Source organism: Rhinopithecus bieti, unplaced genomic scaffold, assembly GCF_001698545.2.
Source record: "Rhinopithecus bieti isolate Rb0 unplaced genomic scaffold, ASM169854v2 scaffold_15643, whole genome shotgun sequence".
Lineage (NCBI taxonomy): Eukaryota > Metazoa > Chordata > Mammalia > Primates > Cercopithecidae > Rhinopithecus > Rhinopithecus bieti.
This window is the reverse complement of record NW_016808215.1, coordinates 373,112-392,680: the sequence shown is the minus strand read 5'-3', so window position 1 is coordinate 392,680 and position 19,569 is coordinate 373,112. Positions and strand designations below refer to the sequence as shown.

Below are 19,569 nucleotides of genomic sequence, written 5' to 3'. Positions count from 1 at the left end.
AAAAAAAAAAAAAAAAAAAAATATATATATATATATATACACACACACACACACACACCACACACACACACACCTTTGCTCCTTCAATAACTTTTGCATTTTTCAACTTATCTGTAGAAGATGAAGGCCAGCTTTAGTCTATAATACACAGAGGACTTACTACATGTGAGGCGCTATTTCAAACAGGTTACATATCTCTTTTAGTCTTCACAGAAGCCTTACGAGGTAGTTATTAATATCATCCCTACTTAACGGGTAAGAAAACTGAGGCACAGAAAGGTCAAGTAACTTGCCCAAGGTTATTCAGTTATTGAGTGTTCTGACTTGCTACTGAAGTTTGATTCTGGCTCTGCCCCACTGACTATGCCACCGGGTCATCTGTATAGTTAACTTGTCTGTGTTTGCTGTTTCATCTTTAAAATCAGAATAAAATAGAACTGTCATAAAAAACAAATAAGCTAGTGCATGGAAACCACTAGAAATTCTCCAAGTCATAAGAAACACCCAACAAATGCCAGCAGTCCTTATCATAATCTCCATGTGATAAATATTAAATCTGGCCAGGCACGGTGGCTCATGCCTATAATCCCAGCACTTTGAGAGGCAGAGGCGAGCAGATCACTTGAGGTCAGGAGTTCGAGACTAACTTGACCAACATGGCAAAACCCCATCTCTACTAAAAATACAAAAATTAGCTGGGCATGGTGGTGCACACCTGTAATCCCAGCTACTGGGGAGGCTGAGGCAGGAGAATCACTCAAACCCAGGAGGTGGAGCTTGCAGTGAGCCAAGATCACGCCACTGCACTCCAGCCTGGCAACAGAGCAAGACTTTGTCTCAAAAACAAACAAGCAAACAAAAAAGACTGTACCTTAACAGTGGTTTGATTTGTCTTTAAGGGAGTTTGTTTCAGATGTTAACAATATTATCCACAATTGTACTCAAATTTTGAATACTCTGAAAAAGTTGATGGATTCTACAGCCCATCAAACGTGAGATAATGGACAAGGACTATGGATAATCTTTCTATTTTGTTCTCTAATTGCAAGCTGTAGCACCCAAAATCCAGATGCCTGTTGGAGAGCTACATGAATCACACTTACTCACTAAATAACTCCTCTTTGCAAACCTCTGGCTAGGTACTCTGAGAATATGATAATGTCCATGAAACAGAGTTCCCTGAAGTCTAATGGGAGAGAGATAAGAAACCAAGAGCTATATGCCAGTGGCAAGTGCAACTCCAAAAAAAGCAAAGAAAATCAATCATCTTCCTTTTCCTAATTGCAACTCTTTCTAGCTTTCTCACATAAGTAGCATTCTCCTAGAGCTGCCAGGAGTCAAAAACCTCAGAGTCGCTGTTAATATCTATTATGGGCGGAATTGTGTGTGCCTCTTTCAAAATGTTAAAGTCCTAATGATCGGTATCTCAGAAAATAACTGTCTTTGGAAATAGGGTCTTTAAAGAGGTGATGAAGTTGACATACAATAAGGGAGCTCAAGCACACAGAGAGGAGAGGCCTTACAAGATACCAAAACTGGCGACACCTTGATCTTGGACTTCTAGCCTCCAGAACTGTAACAAATACATTTCTGTATAATCCAACCAATTTGTAGTATTTTCTTATGGCAGCCCTGGCAAATGAATAGAATCTCCCCTCCCTTGGCCTTCATATATAAACAATTAATGAGGCCCGGCATGGTGGCTCACACCTGGAATCCCAACACTTTGGGAGGCTGAGGTGGGTGGATCACTTGAGGTCAAGTTGGAGACCAGCCTGGCCAACATGGAGAAACCCAGTCTCTACTAAAAATACAAAAATTAGCCGGGCGTGGTGGCGGGCACCTGTAATCCCAGAGGTGGGACTTCAGGGACCTCTGTTTCATGGACATTATCATATTCTCAGAGTACCTAGCCAGAGGTTTGCAAAGAGGAGTTATTCAGTGAGTAAGTGTGATTCATGTAGCTCTCCAACAGAGAGGAGAATTGCTTGAACCCAGGAGGCAGCGGTTGCAGTGAGCCGAGATTGCGCCATTGCACTCCAGCCTGGGCAACGGAGTAAGACTCCATCTCAAAAAAAGCAAAACACACAAAACACAATGAATAATAATTATTAGTTTTTAAGCCTTACTGACTGAACATCTGGGTTTGTTTTGAAATACTCAAGGGAAAAAAAAAAGTTGGTGGGAGAGGCAATAAGATTAGCAAGGATGGAAGCAGGGTGACTGTACGTAAGAGTTCATTATATTTGGGTATGTTTGGATATTTCCATAGTAAAAAAAAAGGGAGTAACAACCCACTATGAATAGTGTGATAACAATTTCATAAAACATAGACAAAAACACATTAAAACTGCTAAACAGAAATGCATTAAAATGTTAATAATCTATATCCTAATATTAAGGAAATTTGTAAATTTTATATTTCTGTATTTTCTGCATCCTGTACAGAGAACATGCATCTCTATGATTAGAATATGAACTACTAATATTGCTTAAAATTAAATTAAATGAGAATTCTTTCAAAATTTTATAAAGAAGTCCAAACTCAACCTTGCTTTCAAAATCTTCTACAGTAAAATTCCAACCTCTGTCCCCAACTTGATCTCAAATGGGTCCTCTGTAGCCAGTTTCCTATGCTTATTTATATGGATTGTTTATTTGATTTCCTAATTCTAAATTGGGATTTGAAACTGTGGGACCAAGGGTATTCAGACATAAGGAACCCAATTCTAGGACACAAATCTACTGTTCTTATTAGCACTGTGATATAGGAAAGCAAATTAGGCTCTCTCCATTTTCTCATCTGCAAAATTGGTGTAACAACAATACCCACATCACCTTTGTAAGGTGAACAGAACCCACAACACAAAGCCTTTGTGAAGGTTCAGTGTGTTAGTTTTTATAAAGCCCTCAGAGTGACAGCACCCAATGTTTAGTGTGACTAATATTCATGTCACATTTTCCCCAATTATTCAATAACGGGACACTTCTGTAGCAGAAACATTTGCAATGAATGAAATACCTTCTTCCACTCGGAACAGAAGAGAAAGGTGAATGCTAGGTCCTGTCACAGTGGGGCTCTGCTGCTAGGAGCCAGGATGCTCTCTTGCCTCCTCTCCGCAGCATTCTTTCAGAAGCCAGAGCAGGGGAAGGAAAGGAGGCTGGGAGATTGCACGAAGTTGTCTGAGATCCTGGAAAATCCACAGAGGATAACTCCAGATGCCACCTGTTGAGTGATGCACTCTTTCTTAAAAAACAGCTCAGAAATAGTCCAGGAACAGCCTCCTCTCCTGCAGGAATCAGAAAGAAGAGCCAGGCGCTTGCTGAAAAATGAATATTTTTAAGGTTATTACGATAGCTTTAATATTAATAGCCAACATGTTGCCACATTCCTGTACTATTCTATACACATTTTACTTGTACTATATTACTAATTGTCAAAACAAATATATAAGGTTAATGTTCCGTTTTGCAGAAGAGGAACTAAGACCAGAAACTAAGCACCGAAAGATTAAGTTCCCACCCAATGTTATACCGCTAGGAAGCGACAGAGCTGTGGGAGGTGGGGGAAGGCGGGTCGGGCCGCTGAGAGCCCAGGAGACCCTCAGACGCCGCCCCATCCAGGTCCACTCCCAATCTGGGGACTCTCGACCCGCCCCGAATGCAGCAGCTCCGGATAGAGTAAGGCAGTCAGCTGCTCTGCCATTCAACTCCGCCCTCCGCTGCTCGCCGCAGCGTCTTTTCCTGCTGACCGAAGAGCGAGCCCCGATGATCCTACGACCAAGCCATAAAAGTTAAGACAGGTCGCAGGATCCCAAGGCTCACTCACCTCCACCAGAGGAATGAAGGCCGCTCTCTCAACCTCTTGCAGCGGAAGTGCCTGGGACGGCAGGGAGCTCTGGAACTACACTTCCCAGCATCCCCGGCAGGAACGGCAGCCGCTGCTCCTCTCCTCTAGGCGGAAGTGCCGGCTTCAACTCCCACGGCCGAATCGTATTTCCCAGAATCCCCGAGGGGAGCGGGCTTCGTGTTCTCGTCCTCAAGTAGCCGAAGTACCACCGAACCCACTGAGCACTGGGTTATGGGTTCCTATTACCCCAGTGGAGCAAATAACAAAGCCACGCTTTCCCAGAGCGGAAGTGCCCACAAAAGTCTGGACTACACGTCCCAGAATCCTCTGTAGGGCTGAGCTTCCCGCCAGCCTGCAATTTTCCTTTTGAATTAGCAGGTGGAGTCTAAGTCACTGCTTGTAGAGCTCAGCTTGCGTTTTCCTTTTGCCATTGTTCCCTTTTATACGTGACAGAAGTTGCAAATATGAAAAAAAGGAAATTGCAAAAGAATGCTATGTGTGAGCTAAAACAGAGGTAATAAAAGGTGGCCACAGCCGCCCTGAGCAACAAGCCTTTTATTACATGGGTCTGGATTAAAATGCTCAAAAAAGGAGATACAATCGTCCAGCAGGACTTGAAACAAAAGCAGCAAAATTTTCCACTTTTCTTGCGCTTAGTTTTCTTTCATTCACAGGATACTGAAGAAAGTATATAGTATTGAATAGACTCTACCCTATATAAAATCTTGAAAAAAATCAGTTCAGATTAAGGAATCACATCACTTCTTGCTCTCAAAATCAGGAATCTGTAAAGGTGTCTTATGATTTGCCAAAGTGTCTATGTATATTCACTAAGGAGAGGGAAGTGAAGTGAGGGATTAAGACATGAAATGCAAAAAATACAGAAAACTATACTATTTACTTTTCTCCTAGGTAGAAACTAAATATTTTTCTAACTTTATTATGAAAGGGTAAAAAACAAAAAATAGAAGTTGACTACATAGGAGTAGATGTAAACATTTGAACAATGTTCAATTTGGGCTGAGACAGGAGACCAGCAGGGTGTGATTCCAAGACCAGATAAGAAACCTGCTGAAACCGGCAAGTGATGGAAAGCAACCTGTAAGTTCCCTTTGCTACCTATCCGTATAAGACACTCCCACCAGCGCCATGACAGTTTATAAATGCTAGCTGTGGCCTGACCACTTTGGGCATATGTTCTCAGGGTCCTCTGAGGGCTATGTCCTGGGCCATGGACGCTTGTGTTTGGCTCAAAATAATCTCTTCAGGTATTTTACAAAGTTTCAGTCTTTCCATTGACAGAAGCTTTACTGTTACTGAAGTCAGCCTCCCTAAAAATTTGGAGGGTGGGGTTTTTAAAAGATAGTTTGGTGGGCAGGGGGCTAGGGAATGAGTGCTGCTGATTGGTTGGGGATGCAATTACAGGGATGTGGACCTCCTCTGGGTGGATGCCACATGACTGGTAGAGTCAAGAATTGTGGGTCTGGGTGGGGTCATCTGGTCATCAAAAATGCAAAAGCCTGAAAAGACATAGCAAAAGGCCAGTCTTAGGTTCTGCAATAGCAATGTTATTTATAAGGATAACTGGGGAAGTTGCAAATTTGCGACCTCCAGAATAATGATTGGTAATCATTTATCCCTACATCTTAGCAGAATTCAGGCCTCTCTCATAATCCTAAACTTGTGGCCTTTTATTAGTGCTCTTGTGAGCAAAGGCTGCTCCTTTCCCAAATAATGCAAATCTAAAGACAACTACCCTGAACATGTTTCTCCTATAAGTATGTCTATATGAGATTTACATATGTTACTCAAATTCAGATTCGAGAAAATAGCCTTACTGAATCTTTGGATGTCATTGGACATTTGACAAACTCAATTTCCTCTAACATTATTACTACTAGAGGTAGTGGTACTGCTAATATCTTCAAATCCACTTTATTAAGTATAGTTTATCTTAAAACATACCCATTTTAAAGAATAAAGTTCAATACATTCAATGAACGTGTACATTTGTGTAAAGCCACCACACTCAAGATATAGATATTTGCATCACACACCAAAAAGTTCTCGTTTGCCCTACTATGATTGTTCTATCATGTCCCCAGCCCCAAGCATTAATCTGCTTTCTGTTATGAAAAATTAGTTGTTTTCCTGCCAAAGAATCTCATGCAAATGAAATCACACAACATGTACTCTGATGTGTCAAGCAAAACAGCATAAAATTTTTTTTTTAAAATATTATTGGAGTATGGAAGTCCCCACTCCTAGGTCACCCAGTAGCCCTGAAGTAAGCAATGAGCGACATAATCGCCACGCAGCTCCTGCCTTCCTGGGTCACGGCCATCTCCTGCCTCAGCTTCCCCAAGTAATGGACTACAGAAAAATATCAACATTGGCTATTTTTTTTTTTGAATATTTAGTTAGGGTTTCACCGTGTTACAGATGTCTCAATCTCCGACCAAAAAAGTGATCTGCCCTCCTCAGCTTCCCAAAAACAGGCCGTAAGAGCCACTGCACCCGGAAAAGACACAGCTGTTTTAAAAATAAAAAAAGTTTACTACGTCTACTGAAAGTACTCTCCAATATATGGATAATCACAACATATAATCCATTTTATTATATTGATAAACAATTTGAACTTTAAATTTTTGCTATTATGAGCAAACTGACGTGGACATTTCACAAAAAAAGAAATTCCCATTTCATAAATCTACAGACTTTTCTTTCTCGGGCTCAATGTTTAAAAAAATACTGTAATAATTGGACCACGATTTAGTCTTCAGAAGTTTTGCCTGTGGACTATTCACTGGTGACTATTTTTACCTACAGAAGGAGCAGAGGTAATAGGAACTCCAGGTAGGAATTCCACATTACCCTCCTTAAGTCGAAACGTGAACTTTGCTATCTGGGGGAAGTTGGAGCCGTAAAAAATTCAAGAGCGCGAGGGGTCTTAAACATCTCCAACCCAAGACGGCGAGAACAGTGGGAAAGGGCCGCCTTTGCTTCCAGGAATTCCACAAGGTCCCCGCGCCGGGGCACTTCCCGCCAGGTGCTAGGGCAGGAATTCTGGAAGTGTAGTGCGCACACTACTTGGATCTTAGAACTCCGCTCCTGGAGAGGAGGTTCCGCCAAATTTTTCCTCAATTTGGTGTTGGTACAGCCTTTTCACTCTTCGAGCTTTTCTGGTAGGGCAACAGCCCATCAATCAGGGAAAAAGAGCAGGGGCCTTGGGAGGCTTCCCTTAACTGAAACTCTGAGCTTTGGGGGCCCGAGGCAAGGCGGTCCCATTCCCTGGTTAGGCTCCGCGGTTGCTTAAACTCTGTTCCTCTGATTTTTTTTTTTTTTTCCAAAAATTCTCCCTACCAATCTACTCAGAGTTTTTTCCACTTCTCTGTGCCCTAGACTGTCTCCTTGTTATATTTGACTCTGGAATTGCTGTGATAACTCAGTACTGATATTTTTTTGTTTCCTGTGAGGAGGATGAAAACCGCAAAGTGGAAGATTAAGTAGTGCCTCCAATAAGGTGGTGAGGATTCAAAGAGATAGTACAAAAAAAATTTTTTTCCTAAACAGTCCTTGGATGTGGTAAATGTTGGTCTCTTTAAATTCCCTGGAACTGCTTATTTTCCTGAACTCCTGGAACGTACATTCTCAGAGGTTCCCATGTGTATTTGAACTTGGCCCTTTCTCTTTGATTCCTGTAGGGAGCGGAACCAGTCTCTGACCCTTTTTTTTTTTTTTTTTTTTTTTTAAGAAGAGAGGTTCCCCCCGCATTGTTGGGGGACGTAAGAAGAAATGGGGAGAGAGATGGGAGAATTATTCTGTTTTCTCAAGAACAATCACTGTATTTCCCTGCTTTTTTTTTTTCTTTTCCTACCTAGTTTCCCACGAGGCCTGCATTTCTTTTCCTACCATTGCATGAAAGTCCTGTTTATAATTGTTAATGTCCTAGAAATTATGATGAGATGAAAACCACCAAAAGGACTAGCCACTGCCAAGCCTATCAGAGTTTGGGCTTTTTTCCCCTCCACACTTTTCATAATCTATACTTTATTTTTCCCAAGCATTGGAAATTAACCATAGAGAGGCTTTCCTTAGCCCTTAAAAATTTAAGTAAATGTTTTCCTAAGACAAGAACATTCCTTCATGATCAGTTTCATGATCAAAATCAGAAAAATGTTATATTGAATAATATATGTTATTTAACCTAAACTCCATATTAAATTATTGTTTTTTAATTAATTTCCCTTGTAATTGGATTTTCTCCAGTTTACCACTTTTTTTTTTTTTTTTTTGTTCACGACGCGAGTCTCCTCTGTCGCCGGGCTGAGTGCAGTGGCCGGACCTCAGGCTCACGCAGCTCCGCCTACCGGCGTTCACAAGCCATTCTCACGCCTCAGCCCTCCGGAGAGCTGACTACAGGCGCCCGCCACCCTCGGCCGCTAGTTTTTTGTATTTTAGTAGAGACGGGTTTTCCACAGTGGTTAGCCAGGTGGTCTCGATCTCCCTGACCTCGTGATCCCCCTCTCGCCTCCCAAAGTGTCTAATTAAAGGCTGAGCCACCGCGCCCGGCCTAGCCCACTTTTATGAATCATTTTTAACTGTCACGTTTCTCCTGTCACCATTAATCTGGCAGGACTCTTCAGCTTTCTCTTTTTGCTCATGGTGTTTTGATACTATTTTAATGTATGGATATACTGCATTTTCTATATCAATAGTAATCAAAAGTAATACCATTTTTAATAGTCACACATAAAATCAAATACCTAGGAATCAACCAAAAAAGTTAAAGTTATCTATAATAAAAACTATAAAACACAGATTTAAAAAATTGAAGGGGACACCAAAAAATGGAAAACTGTCCCATGTTTATGGATTTGAAGAATTAGTAATGTTAAAATGTCTATACTACCCAAGCAATCTACAGATTCAGTGCAATCTCTATTAAAATACCAATGACATTCTTCATAGAAATTAAAAAGCCTCAAATTTATATGGAACCACAAAAAAATCCCAGAATAATCAAGGCTATCCTGACCAAAAAGAACAAAACCAACTTCAAATTATACTACAGAGCTATAATAACCGAACCAGCTTAGTACTGGCATAAAAACAGACACAGAGACCAATGGAACAGAACAGAGAACACAGAAACAAATCCACACACCTATGGATAACTAATTTTTGACAAATGTGCCAAGAACACATATGAGGAAAAGACAATCTCTTCAAGAAATTATGCTGGGAAAACTGGATATCCATATGCAGAAGAATGAAACTAGACTTACCATATAAAAAAGCAAATCGGAATGGATTAAAAACTTAAATCTAAGATCTCAATCTATGAAACTAATAAAAGAAAACTTTGGGCTGGGCGCGGTGGCTCATGCCTTTAATCCTAGCACTTTGGGAAGCTCAGGCGGGTGGATCACAGGGTCAGGAGGTCAAGACCATCCTGGCTAACTTGGTGAAACCCCATCTCTACTAAAAATACAAAAAATTAGCCGGGTGTGGTGGCGGGCACCTGTAGTCCCAGCTGCTTGGGAGGAGGCAGGAGAATGGTGCCTGAGGCAGGAGAATGGTGTGAACCCAGGAGACGGAGCTTGCAGTTAGCCGAGATCACACCATTACACTCCAGCCTGGGCGACAGAGCAAGACTCCAACTCAAAAAAAAAAAAAAAAAAAAAAGAAAAGAAAAGAAAAGAAACTGGGAAAAATCTGCAGAATATTGATCTGAGCAAACATTTCTTGATCTGTACAGTGCAAGCATAGGCAACCAAAGCAAAAATGAACTGATGGCATCACATCAAGTTAAAAAGTTTCTGGAAAACAAAGGATACAATCAACAAAGTGAAGAGGTAATGCACAAATGGGAGAAAATGTTTGTAAACTACCCATCTGACAAGGGATTAATAACCAGCATATATAAAGAGCTCAACTCTACAGAAAAAAATCTAATGATCTGATCAAAAATGGGCAAAAGATCTGAATAAACATTGCTCAAAAGAAAACATACAAATGGCAAGCAGGCATATGAAAAAATGGTCAGCATTATTGATCATCAGAGAAATGCAAATCAAAACTACCATGAGATATCATCTCACCCCAGTTAAAATGGCTTTTACACAAAAGACAGGCAATATAAAATGCTGGTGAGGATGTGGAGAAAAGGGAACCCTCATTCACTGTTGATGGGAATGTAAATTAGTACAACTACCATGAAGAACAGTTTGGAGGTTCCTTAAAAAACTAAAAATAGCTACTATATGATCCAGCAATCCCACTGCTGGGCATATACCCAAAAGAAAAGAAATTAGCACATCAAAGAGATATCTATGCTCCTATGTTTGTTGCAGCACACTTTACAATAGCTAAGATTTCGGAGCAACGTTAAGTGTTCATCAACAGATGGATGGATAAAGAAAATGTGGTACATATACACAATGGAGTACTATTTGCCATAAAGAAGAATGAGATTCTGTGATTTGCAACAACATGGATGGAACTGGAGATCATTATGTTAAGTGAAATAAGCCAGGCACAGAAAGACAAACATCACATGTTCTCACTTTTGTGGGATCTAAAAGTGAAACAATTGATCTCATGAAGATAGAGAGTGGAAGGATGGTTACCAGAGGCTAGGAAGGATAGTAGGGAGTTGGCAGGGAGGTGAGGATGGTTAATGGGTAAAAAATAAAATAAAAAGAATAAGACCTACTATTTGATAGCACATTAGGGTGACTATAGTCAATAATAACTTCATTATACATTTTAAAATAACTTAAAAAATATAATTTGTTTGTAACTCAAAGGATAAGTGCTTGAGGGGATGGTTACCCCATTCTCCATGATGTGCTTATTTCACATTGCATGCCTGTATCAAAACATCTCATGTACCCCATAAATATATACACCTATTATGTACTGACAATTTAAAATATTGAAAAATTAAAAATAAAAAACAAGGTTAAAAAAAAATCTGGTAAATACTACTTTAGCTAAGAGATCCAAGTTAACAATGTCAATGTTAGAACAACATTTTAGTCTTCCGGATATGATATACTGAGAAGGAAGGATACCCTATCCCTTCTGTAGTATTCCTGCCAAAAATGCACAAACCTGAATCTAATGATGAGGAAACAAACGTGAACTCAAACTGAGAGACAGTCTCCTACTGTACAATATCTGACGGCGGAGAGGATAATTGACAAAGGCCACAGCTGGTTTGCTGTAAAATCCATCACTCCATTTACAATTTTCCCATGGGTTGCTCCAGCAAATGCAGGAGAGATGCTATTGTAGACCTGTACCTGGAGACTGGCTTTCTCTCTCCTATGCCTTTTTTCCACCCCCACCGGGAACTCCTTGATAGCCTTCACAAACTTTCCTTAAATTACAAGGCTAAATTATTCTATTCAATCTCCTTCTATGAGAGTCAATATATACAATCTCTTGAAATTGATAGAACAATTCCTCTTTATTCTTTTTTTCAAAATTGCTTTAGCTATTCTAGTTATTTTTATTGTTATGATTTCTTTCTAATTTAGTCTTGAAGTTTCTCTGTTGAGAGTGGACATAAGCCAAGAGAGCCACTCTCTAGGACAGCCCTCTTTTGAGGGAGGGAAGTTAAGTTAGTAATCAAAACAGTATCATACTGGTGTAAGAGTAGAAACGTAGAGCAATGGAATAGAATTGAGAGTCTATAAAAAAATAACAAACCCGTACATCTAAGGCCACTTGATTTTCAACAAGAATACAAAACTGTTTAATGGGAAAACTATATTCTCCTTAACAAATGTTTATAAGACAACTGGATATTCACATGCAATATAATGAAGTTGGATCCTCACCTCATTCTATACTTAAAAATTAACTCAAAATGGAACAACCTAAATTTAAGAGCATAAAGGTATAAAAACTCTTAGAAGAACCCATCAGAGTTGCCGAGACCAGCTTGGTTGGGGAGACCCTAACCCAGCGGTGCTGAAGGAATTAAAGACACACACACAGAAATATGGAGGTGTGGAGTGGGAAATCAGGGGTCTCACAGCCTTCAGAGCTGAGAGCCTCGAACAGAGATTTACCCACGTATTTATTGACAGCAAACCAGTGATAAGCATTATTTCTATAGATTATAGATTAACTAAAAGTATTCTTTACGGGAAACAAAGGGATGGGCTGAAATAAAGGGATGGGCTCTGGCTAGTTATCTGCAGCAGGAGCATGTGCTTAAGGCACAGATCTCTTATGCTATTGTTTGTGGTTTAAGACCACCTTTACGTGGTTTTCTGCCCTGGGTGGGCCAGGTATTCCTTGCCCTCATTCCGGTAAACCCACAACCTTCCAGCATGGGCATCATGGCCATCATGAACATGTCACAGTGCTGCAGAAATTTTGTTTATGGCCCGTTTTGGGGCCAGTTTATGGCCAGATTTTAGGGGCCTGTTCCCAACAGAGTAAATCTTGATTTTTTTGGCAATAAAATTTTAGATAGAACTATAAGCACAAGCAATAAAAGAAATACATAAATTTGACTTCAGTAAAATTAAAAATTGTACCCATAAAAGAACATTGTTAAGTGAAAAGACCATACAGTATGATGTTTAGTATTCAGGATATATTAAAGAAAACTTTTATGCTCAACAACAAAAATATAAACCAGCCAATTAGAAAATGCAGAAAACACGTGAGTAAACATTCAGATATACAAACAACCAACAAGCATATGAAAAGACACTCAACATTGGCTGGGCGCAGTGGCTCACGCCTGTAATCCCAGCACTTTGGGAGGCCGAGGCAGGTGGATCACGAGGTCAGGAGATCGAGACCATCCTGGCTAACACAGTGAAACCCCGTCTCTACTAAAAATACAAAAAATTAGCTGGGTGTGGTGGTGGGCTCCTATAGTCCCAGTTACTTGGGAGGCTGAGGCAGGAGAACAGCAGGAACCCAGAGGCAGACCTTGCAGTGAGCGGAGCTTGTGCCATTGCACTTCAGCTTGGGTGACAGACCGAGACTCCATCTTAAAAAAAAAAAAAAAAAAAAAAAAAAAAAAAAAAAAGATGCTCAACATCATTAATCACTAGAGAATGCAAATCAAAACAACACTGTGTTATCACTTCACAAGTACTATGATGTTTATCATTTGAAAATGGAAAATAAACATGGGTGAGGATGTGAAGAAATTCTCACATATTGATGGTTGGAACATATGGTGTGTGGCAATTGCAGTGGCAAACGGTTTTGTGGTTGCTCAAAAAGTTTAACATAGAATTATCATATCACTTCACTAATTCCACATCTAGGAATATATACAAAAGAAGTGAAGGCAGGTAGCATAATAAATATTTGTACATGAATGTTCATAGTAACATTATACACAACCCAAATGTACATCAATGAACAATAAACAAAACGTGGTATAAAACATAACAATATTATTTATCTTTAAATTACTGATACATGCTATGATGTAGATGAACCTTTAAAATATGCTACTACAGCAAAGTCAGACACAAAATGTTACATATTGTATGATTCCATTTATATGAAATATCCAAAATAGGTAATTCAGTAAGATGGAAAGATTGGTGGTAGCCATTTGAGGCTTAGGGGCAATGGCAATGACCTGCTTACTGGGTATGGGGTTTTCTTTGGGGAGATGAAGATGTTTTAAACCTTAAGAGGTGTTGTTTTCACAGTGTTGCGAATGTACTAAATGTTACAGCCATTGAACTGTCCATTTTTAAATGGTTTGTTTTATGAATTACATCTCAATAAAAATATTTTAAAAATTATAGATTACATTAAACTATTTTTTTGTGGCAAAAAAAGCCATAAAACCAAAAGAAAAAATAGAGGGGCCGGGCGTGGTGGCTCACGCCTGTAATCCCAGCACTTTGGGAGGCTGAGACGGGCGGATCATGAGATCAGGAGATCGAGATCATCCTGGCTAACACCATGAAACACCGTCTCTACTAAAAATACAAAAAATTAGCCTAGTATGGTGGTGGGCGCCTGTAGTCCCAGCTACTCGGGAGGCAGAGGCAGGAGAATGGTGTGAACCCGGGAGGCGGAGTTTGCAGTGAGCCAACATCGCACCACTGCACTCCAGCCTGGGTGACAGAGTGAGACTCCACCTCAAAAAAAAAAAAATAAATAAATAAATAGAAGAGATTTGCAAGAAAAAATAATTATTTTACAAATGTATAAACAATATTTAAATAGTGAGGGTAAAGGTCAAAAAGCCATTAGGACAGTAGGCAAAAGGTTTGAACAATTTACCAAATAAAAATAATAATGGCCTTTGGAAATATGAAAAGATGTTCTATTTCATTTACAATACAGGAAATGTAAATTAAAATTACATCGGCATACTATCAGTTTTAACCTCACATCATCAGGTTATACTAAATATTTATATTTAGTAATTTCTTGTTAGTTCCTTGAAGATTTATCTCCACATTTGTTCACTCTCCAGTAATACTTCTGCAATAATTGGGGATATTTCGATCAGGAAATCATTGTTTATTTAATATTTTTGCTGGAAGACTCAAGAGAAGCGTAAGGACGACACTCAGTTCAGGAGTCCATATTACCACACAGGCGTTCGGGATGAGGGATTCCCTTCTCTGGAGACTTGGAAGAAGTGTGGTCAAGAAGCTCTGTATAGTTGCAACACTTCCCCCTGGAGGGTAAAACTGTGAACGTTTACTCCTTGGGCCTTCTGGGAAGTGTCCAAACGGTCGGTGGAGTTGCGGGCACTTCCGGTCAGGCAGGCGGATCCGGAGAATTCTGGGAAATGTAGTCCAGACGGTCTGTGGAGTCGCGGGAGCTAGGGCTGCGAGAGTTACCCTTTATTCTGTGATAGTTTGAGCTATTCTGCGTCTCGGGGGCCCTTCTGAATTTCTTGGACCTACTCTCGGAACCCTCAACGAGCCAGCGTTAAATTTAGAGGAAAGGAAGAGCCGTCGGAAAGCAAAGGTTTGGAAGGGTGAGGGCGGCGGTTTGCGATCCCCGCGGCAGAGCCTTCTTGCGTTTAGGGCTGTCCTAGCGTCCCGGGGGAGTTTGGGACTCGGTCCTGTCACGCTTCGCCTTATTTGGGGGTTTCTTGGGCTCTCAGCTCGCCCCATCCGCCTCCCTCCACTACTGGCGCGGGGCCGATTCCCCCAGTACAACGTTGGGGTGTTACTTAATCTCCCTGGGCCTCTTTTTGCTTTTCTTTAAATGGGGAATATTAAGACCTTCCTAACAGAATTGTCTTGGGAATTGAAAGAGGTAATATAAGAGTCTTAAAACAGTTTCTATTATAGTGAATGGCGATCTTTTGTTAATTTCCTGAGAAATGGTCAGGTCCCTGGGGTGGTGTCAGAGCTCCAGCTGGCTCTTCTCTCTGATCCCTGCAGAACGCTGGAAAATTCTGGATATTCTCTGACCTCTTATTTAGGAAAAGGATGGGTATCTCCAATTTCCACAGACGGATGGGAGGGTCTTGATTGTTTTGTCAAGAATGGTGACACAACCATGGTATTTCGCAGCATTGTTTGCTCTTCCTGACTTCTCTAAAGGGATTGCTTGGAGGTAGATGGAGTAATTCCTTGACTACTGACAACAAAGCTCCACGCGAGTGTGACTTGTCATTTTTCTTTTACAGTAACGTTCACATCTATTGTAGGATGCTGTAATCGGGCATGGGCATTGATAAGAAAGTCTTCATTGCTATCTTCAATTCTAAGGGCTTTATACAAAGAAATTTATGTACACCACACGGTAGCTCTGTGGAGAGGTACTGCCATTTCGTCTATTACAGATAAGAGTGAGACAAAGGGAGCAGGACTTATTTGCCCATAGTTGCCCAAGTAATAAGAAGTGGAGCTGGGGTTGGAACCTTTGCAGTCCAGGTCAGAGCCCAAGCTGATAATTTCTTGGATACATTCTCACTGAGGCAGAGGAACTAGCTGGAATCAGGTGGGGAAAGCAAGTTAGGACTTGATTGAAGGAACTTTGAGAGCAAGGCTCATGGGCCTGGACTTCTCTAGGAGTCTTTTAAAACTTTATCAACTATTTTGTTTTACTTATTACACATATTTTGTATTTTTCTAGAACCATATCATTGTGGAGCATTCAGAAATTACAGAAATATGACAAGAAAAAATGTTTAATTACCTCTGAATGCAGGCTATAAAGATAATAACCATTAAGCTTATTTTTATTTATTTATTTAATTCATTTTTAAATTTTTTGAGACAGAGTCTTACTCTCGTCACCCAGGATGGAGTGCAGTGGCACGACCTTGGCTTACTACAACTTCCACCTCCCGAGTTCAAGCAATTTTCCTCCCCTTAGTCTCCTAAGTAGCTGGAACTATAGGCGCACACCACCCCGTCTGTTAGTAAAGACGAGTTTTAAAATTTCTCCAAACTGGAGTAAATACAGCAAACTTATTTGAGACCCTTTAATATTGGGGGATCAGCAGAGGATCCCTTTGGTCCACCAAACTTTCAATATTATTGTGTTCAGACCTTTGTTTTAGCCTTATCAATTTCCATTTTATTTATTCCATTTCTTAATAAAACTTTAAAGGTAAAAAATCTTAGATAAATCAAAGAGTTTAATTGAGCAAAAAACAATTTGCAAATCAGGCAGTCCCTGAACCAGAATAGATTCAGAGAAGCTTCAGTGCTACAGTGTGGTTGAAGAAGATTTGTAAACAGAAAAAGGAAAGTGACATTCAAAAAGTGGAAGTGAGAAACAGAAACAGCCAGTTTGGTTGCAGCTCATCATTTGCCTTATTTGATCCCTGTTTGAACAGTTGCCTCCATTTGATTGGTAAAAACTCAGTGATTGGCACAAGAGTAGATTACAGTCTGTTTACACTTCCAGTTAGGTTACAGTTCACTATATATGGATAAATCTTTTTTTATTTTTATTTTTATGTTTTGTGTTTTATTTTTTTGAGATGGAGCCCTGCTCTGTTGCCCAGGTTGGAGTGCAGTGGAGCGATTTTGGCTCACTGCAACCTCTGCCTCCTGGGTTTAAGTGATTCTCCTGCCTAGGCCTTCCGAATAGCTGGGATTTACAGGCACACACCACCACGTCTGGCTAATTTTTAGTAGAGACAGGGTTTCGCCATGTTGGCCAGGCTGATCTCGAACTCTTGACCTGAAGTGATCCACCCACCTTGGCCTCCCAAAGTGCTGGCATTACAGGCATGAGCCATCACACCCCACCTGGAGAAACCTTTATACCTAATTTAAAGTATGTAAGAAAGCAGCTTTAGGCTAAACTTAATTTAACATAATGATCTGAAGGTTTCACCCTGTTGGAAGGAGTCCCGTGACACTCTCTTTCTTCTTAGTTTCACCTTTATCATTGTTTTTAAATGACCTTTAAAAAATCTCTAGCTTTCTGGGATGAGTCCTTTGACTCTGCCCTCTGTCTTTTTCCTCTTGCTAATTAATGTAATCTTTTAACATCTTTAATATCCTTAAAGGGAAACCGAGACAGCAAAACTGATAAGGCTTCTAGGACTGTTGTTCAGTTTTGCAAGAGTTAAGGTGTCAACCAATAAATAAAATCAACACTGAGCCACAAACAAAAGAAAAGATATTTTAAGTGGGGTCTTGTGAATTGCAATCAAGAAGTACAGATCCAGCAGTCAGCTAAATCATTTCCTGTTCTATCCAGGCAAGGTTGGGCAGGGGCTTATAAATGTTTACCGTAAGTTTACATATCTGGAAGGTCTTAGTACAGTCCATGATTCCTGTCAGTTGGTTAGCAACTTAGGATGTCTTTCGTTGATGATCAATCTAGTTCAGCATAGCTGTTTCCCCAAGAGGTTCATGATCAGGCCATGTATAAACAATTCCAATCAAATGCAGCTGGTTTTACAATTTGACCCAGTTAAACAGGTTAAAATCCGTCTGGGTGTGTACATAACTGGGGTCCAACTCCACATGCCTCTTTTTATAAACTTCTGACATAACCATCTCCAATTTGGATTTTCTTTTTACAAAAGTCACATGGGGTACCCATGCAAAAGGGGCCCCCTTAGCCACAGCATTTACCATGACCTGGGTAAGAAGCATATTCAGAAGATGAATATCCCAGTCATCATATATTCAGTCCCACGTGGCTTGCATGCAGTGTATTGGCTGCATCATCTGGGGTATCCCATACAGCATTTATAGGGTGAGTTGAGCAGTCCCTCTTTTCAGGGCAAGCAGACCTTACCATGCCTTTTATCCAGTTGATCAGGCTGGCTCTTCCCTTGGGAACAACCTGTTAACATTGGTAATGAGATTCAGGCAATGTGGTTAAATATTGAGTTTTTTCAAACACAAAATTTGAAGATGTCCACCTGGGAGGACATGGACTTCAAAAGATTGGATAAATGCTCTGAAGTGGAAAGGTTTGAGAGTCATTATGTAGGCAGGGTCTAGGAAGCTTAACAGGATGTCAGCATTTTCTATACAAGATTAATGCATAGTTACAGCAATTTGATAGCAGTGTTTCCTTTTATTGGGAAGAACGGATTTAACATTCTGCATTTGGGATGTAATAGTCAAAGGGGTCTTTTATCTCAGACAAAGAATCTTTTATCTTAGATGCTATCTGGTCTGAGCCAGGAACAAGAAAATAAAAAAGGAAGTTAAGAGGTCAAGCCCAGTGACTCAGTTTCCTTGGGGCCTAACAACTTTTAGAAGCCCCAAATAGATAAGACTATTGGTTTTGTTTTTTTTTTTTTTCCCACATCTCCTGTGTGTTTACATCAGATTTCACCATCTGTAATTGTTGCATCATGTATCACCATCTGTAATTGTTTCATATTGAACTGTGGGTTCTACATAAACCCAAACATGCTCTTCAACTCTGCAACATTTAAAACCAAAGATGCTACTACTTAGCAATCTAGTTGAATAAAAGTTCCTTAGGAAACTACAAAATAAAGAATTCTTTTACATTGTACACTGTAGTTTCAGTTTCTTGGTTTTACCCTTCCCACACATTGATTGACTTTTGGTAACCACAGGTCTTAGAGGTACTTACTGTTGTCCTGGCATAATTTTTTCCTTAGGGACAGCTTCAAGGCAAGTGGCTAAAGCTTAGATTCACTAAAATTCGAGCTTGGTCAAGCATCAGAGTCCAACCCAGTCCTCTCTTTTAATTACATTTGATATAGTTTGGGTGTTTGGTCCCTCTATATCTCCAGTGTTGGAGGTGGGGCCTAGGGGGAAGTGTTGAATCATGGTGGCAGGTCCATCATAAATGGTTTGGTGCTATCCCCTTGGTGATGAGTGAGTTCCTGCTCAGTTAGTTCATGTGAGATCTGGGTCCTCCAATTTCTCTCTCTTGTTCCTGCTCTCACTTTGTGACATGCCTGCTCCTGCTTCACCTTCTCCCATGAGTAAAAGCTCCCTGAGGCCTCACCAGAAGCTGAGCTCATGCCAGCACCACACTTGTTTTCCAGCCTGAAGAAATGTGAGCCAATTAAACCTCTTTTCTTTATGAATTACCCAGCCTCAGGTATTTTGTTACAGGGACACAGAAATGAACTAATACAGAAAATTGGTACTGAGGTACAGTGCATTGCTATAAAGATACCTGAAAATGTGAAAGTGGCTCTGGAACTGGCTAATGGGCAGAGGTTGGAAAAAGTTTGGAGGGCTCAGAAGAAGATGAGAAGATGAGGGAAAGCTTGGAACTTTTTTTTTTTTTTT

General features: G+C 40.3%; 2 protein-coding genes across 4 annotated transcripts in view; one reads left to right on the top strand and one right to left on the bottom strand.

Annotated features, from left to right (window-relative positions):
- ZNF45 (zinc finger protein 45) overlaps positions 1 to 3,883 on the bottom strand; it is a 25,761-nt gene extending 21,878 nt beyond the window's left edge. For 2 of the 3 annotated variants that reach the window (XM_017885850.1, XM_017885853.1), the window contains exons 1-2: positions 3,830 to 3,883; positions 3,023 to 3,323 (exon numbers count right to left, since the gene is read on the bottom strand). The gene's annotated coding sequence lies outside the window, so the exon portion shown is untranslated. The remainder of the gene's footprint in view (positions 1 to 3,022; positions 3,324 to 3,829) is intronic. The other variant, XM_017885851.1, reaches the window with a different exon arrangement.
- Positions 3,884 to 14,669: 10,786 nt separating this feature from the next.
- LOC108538032 (zinc finger protein 221-like) overlaps positions 14,670 to 19,569 on the top strand; it is a 13,007-nt gene continuing 8,107 nt past the window's right edge. The window contains 1 exon segment of the mRNA XM_017885849.1: positions 14,670 to 14,833. The gene's annotated coding sequence lies outside the window, so the exon portion shown is untranslated.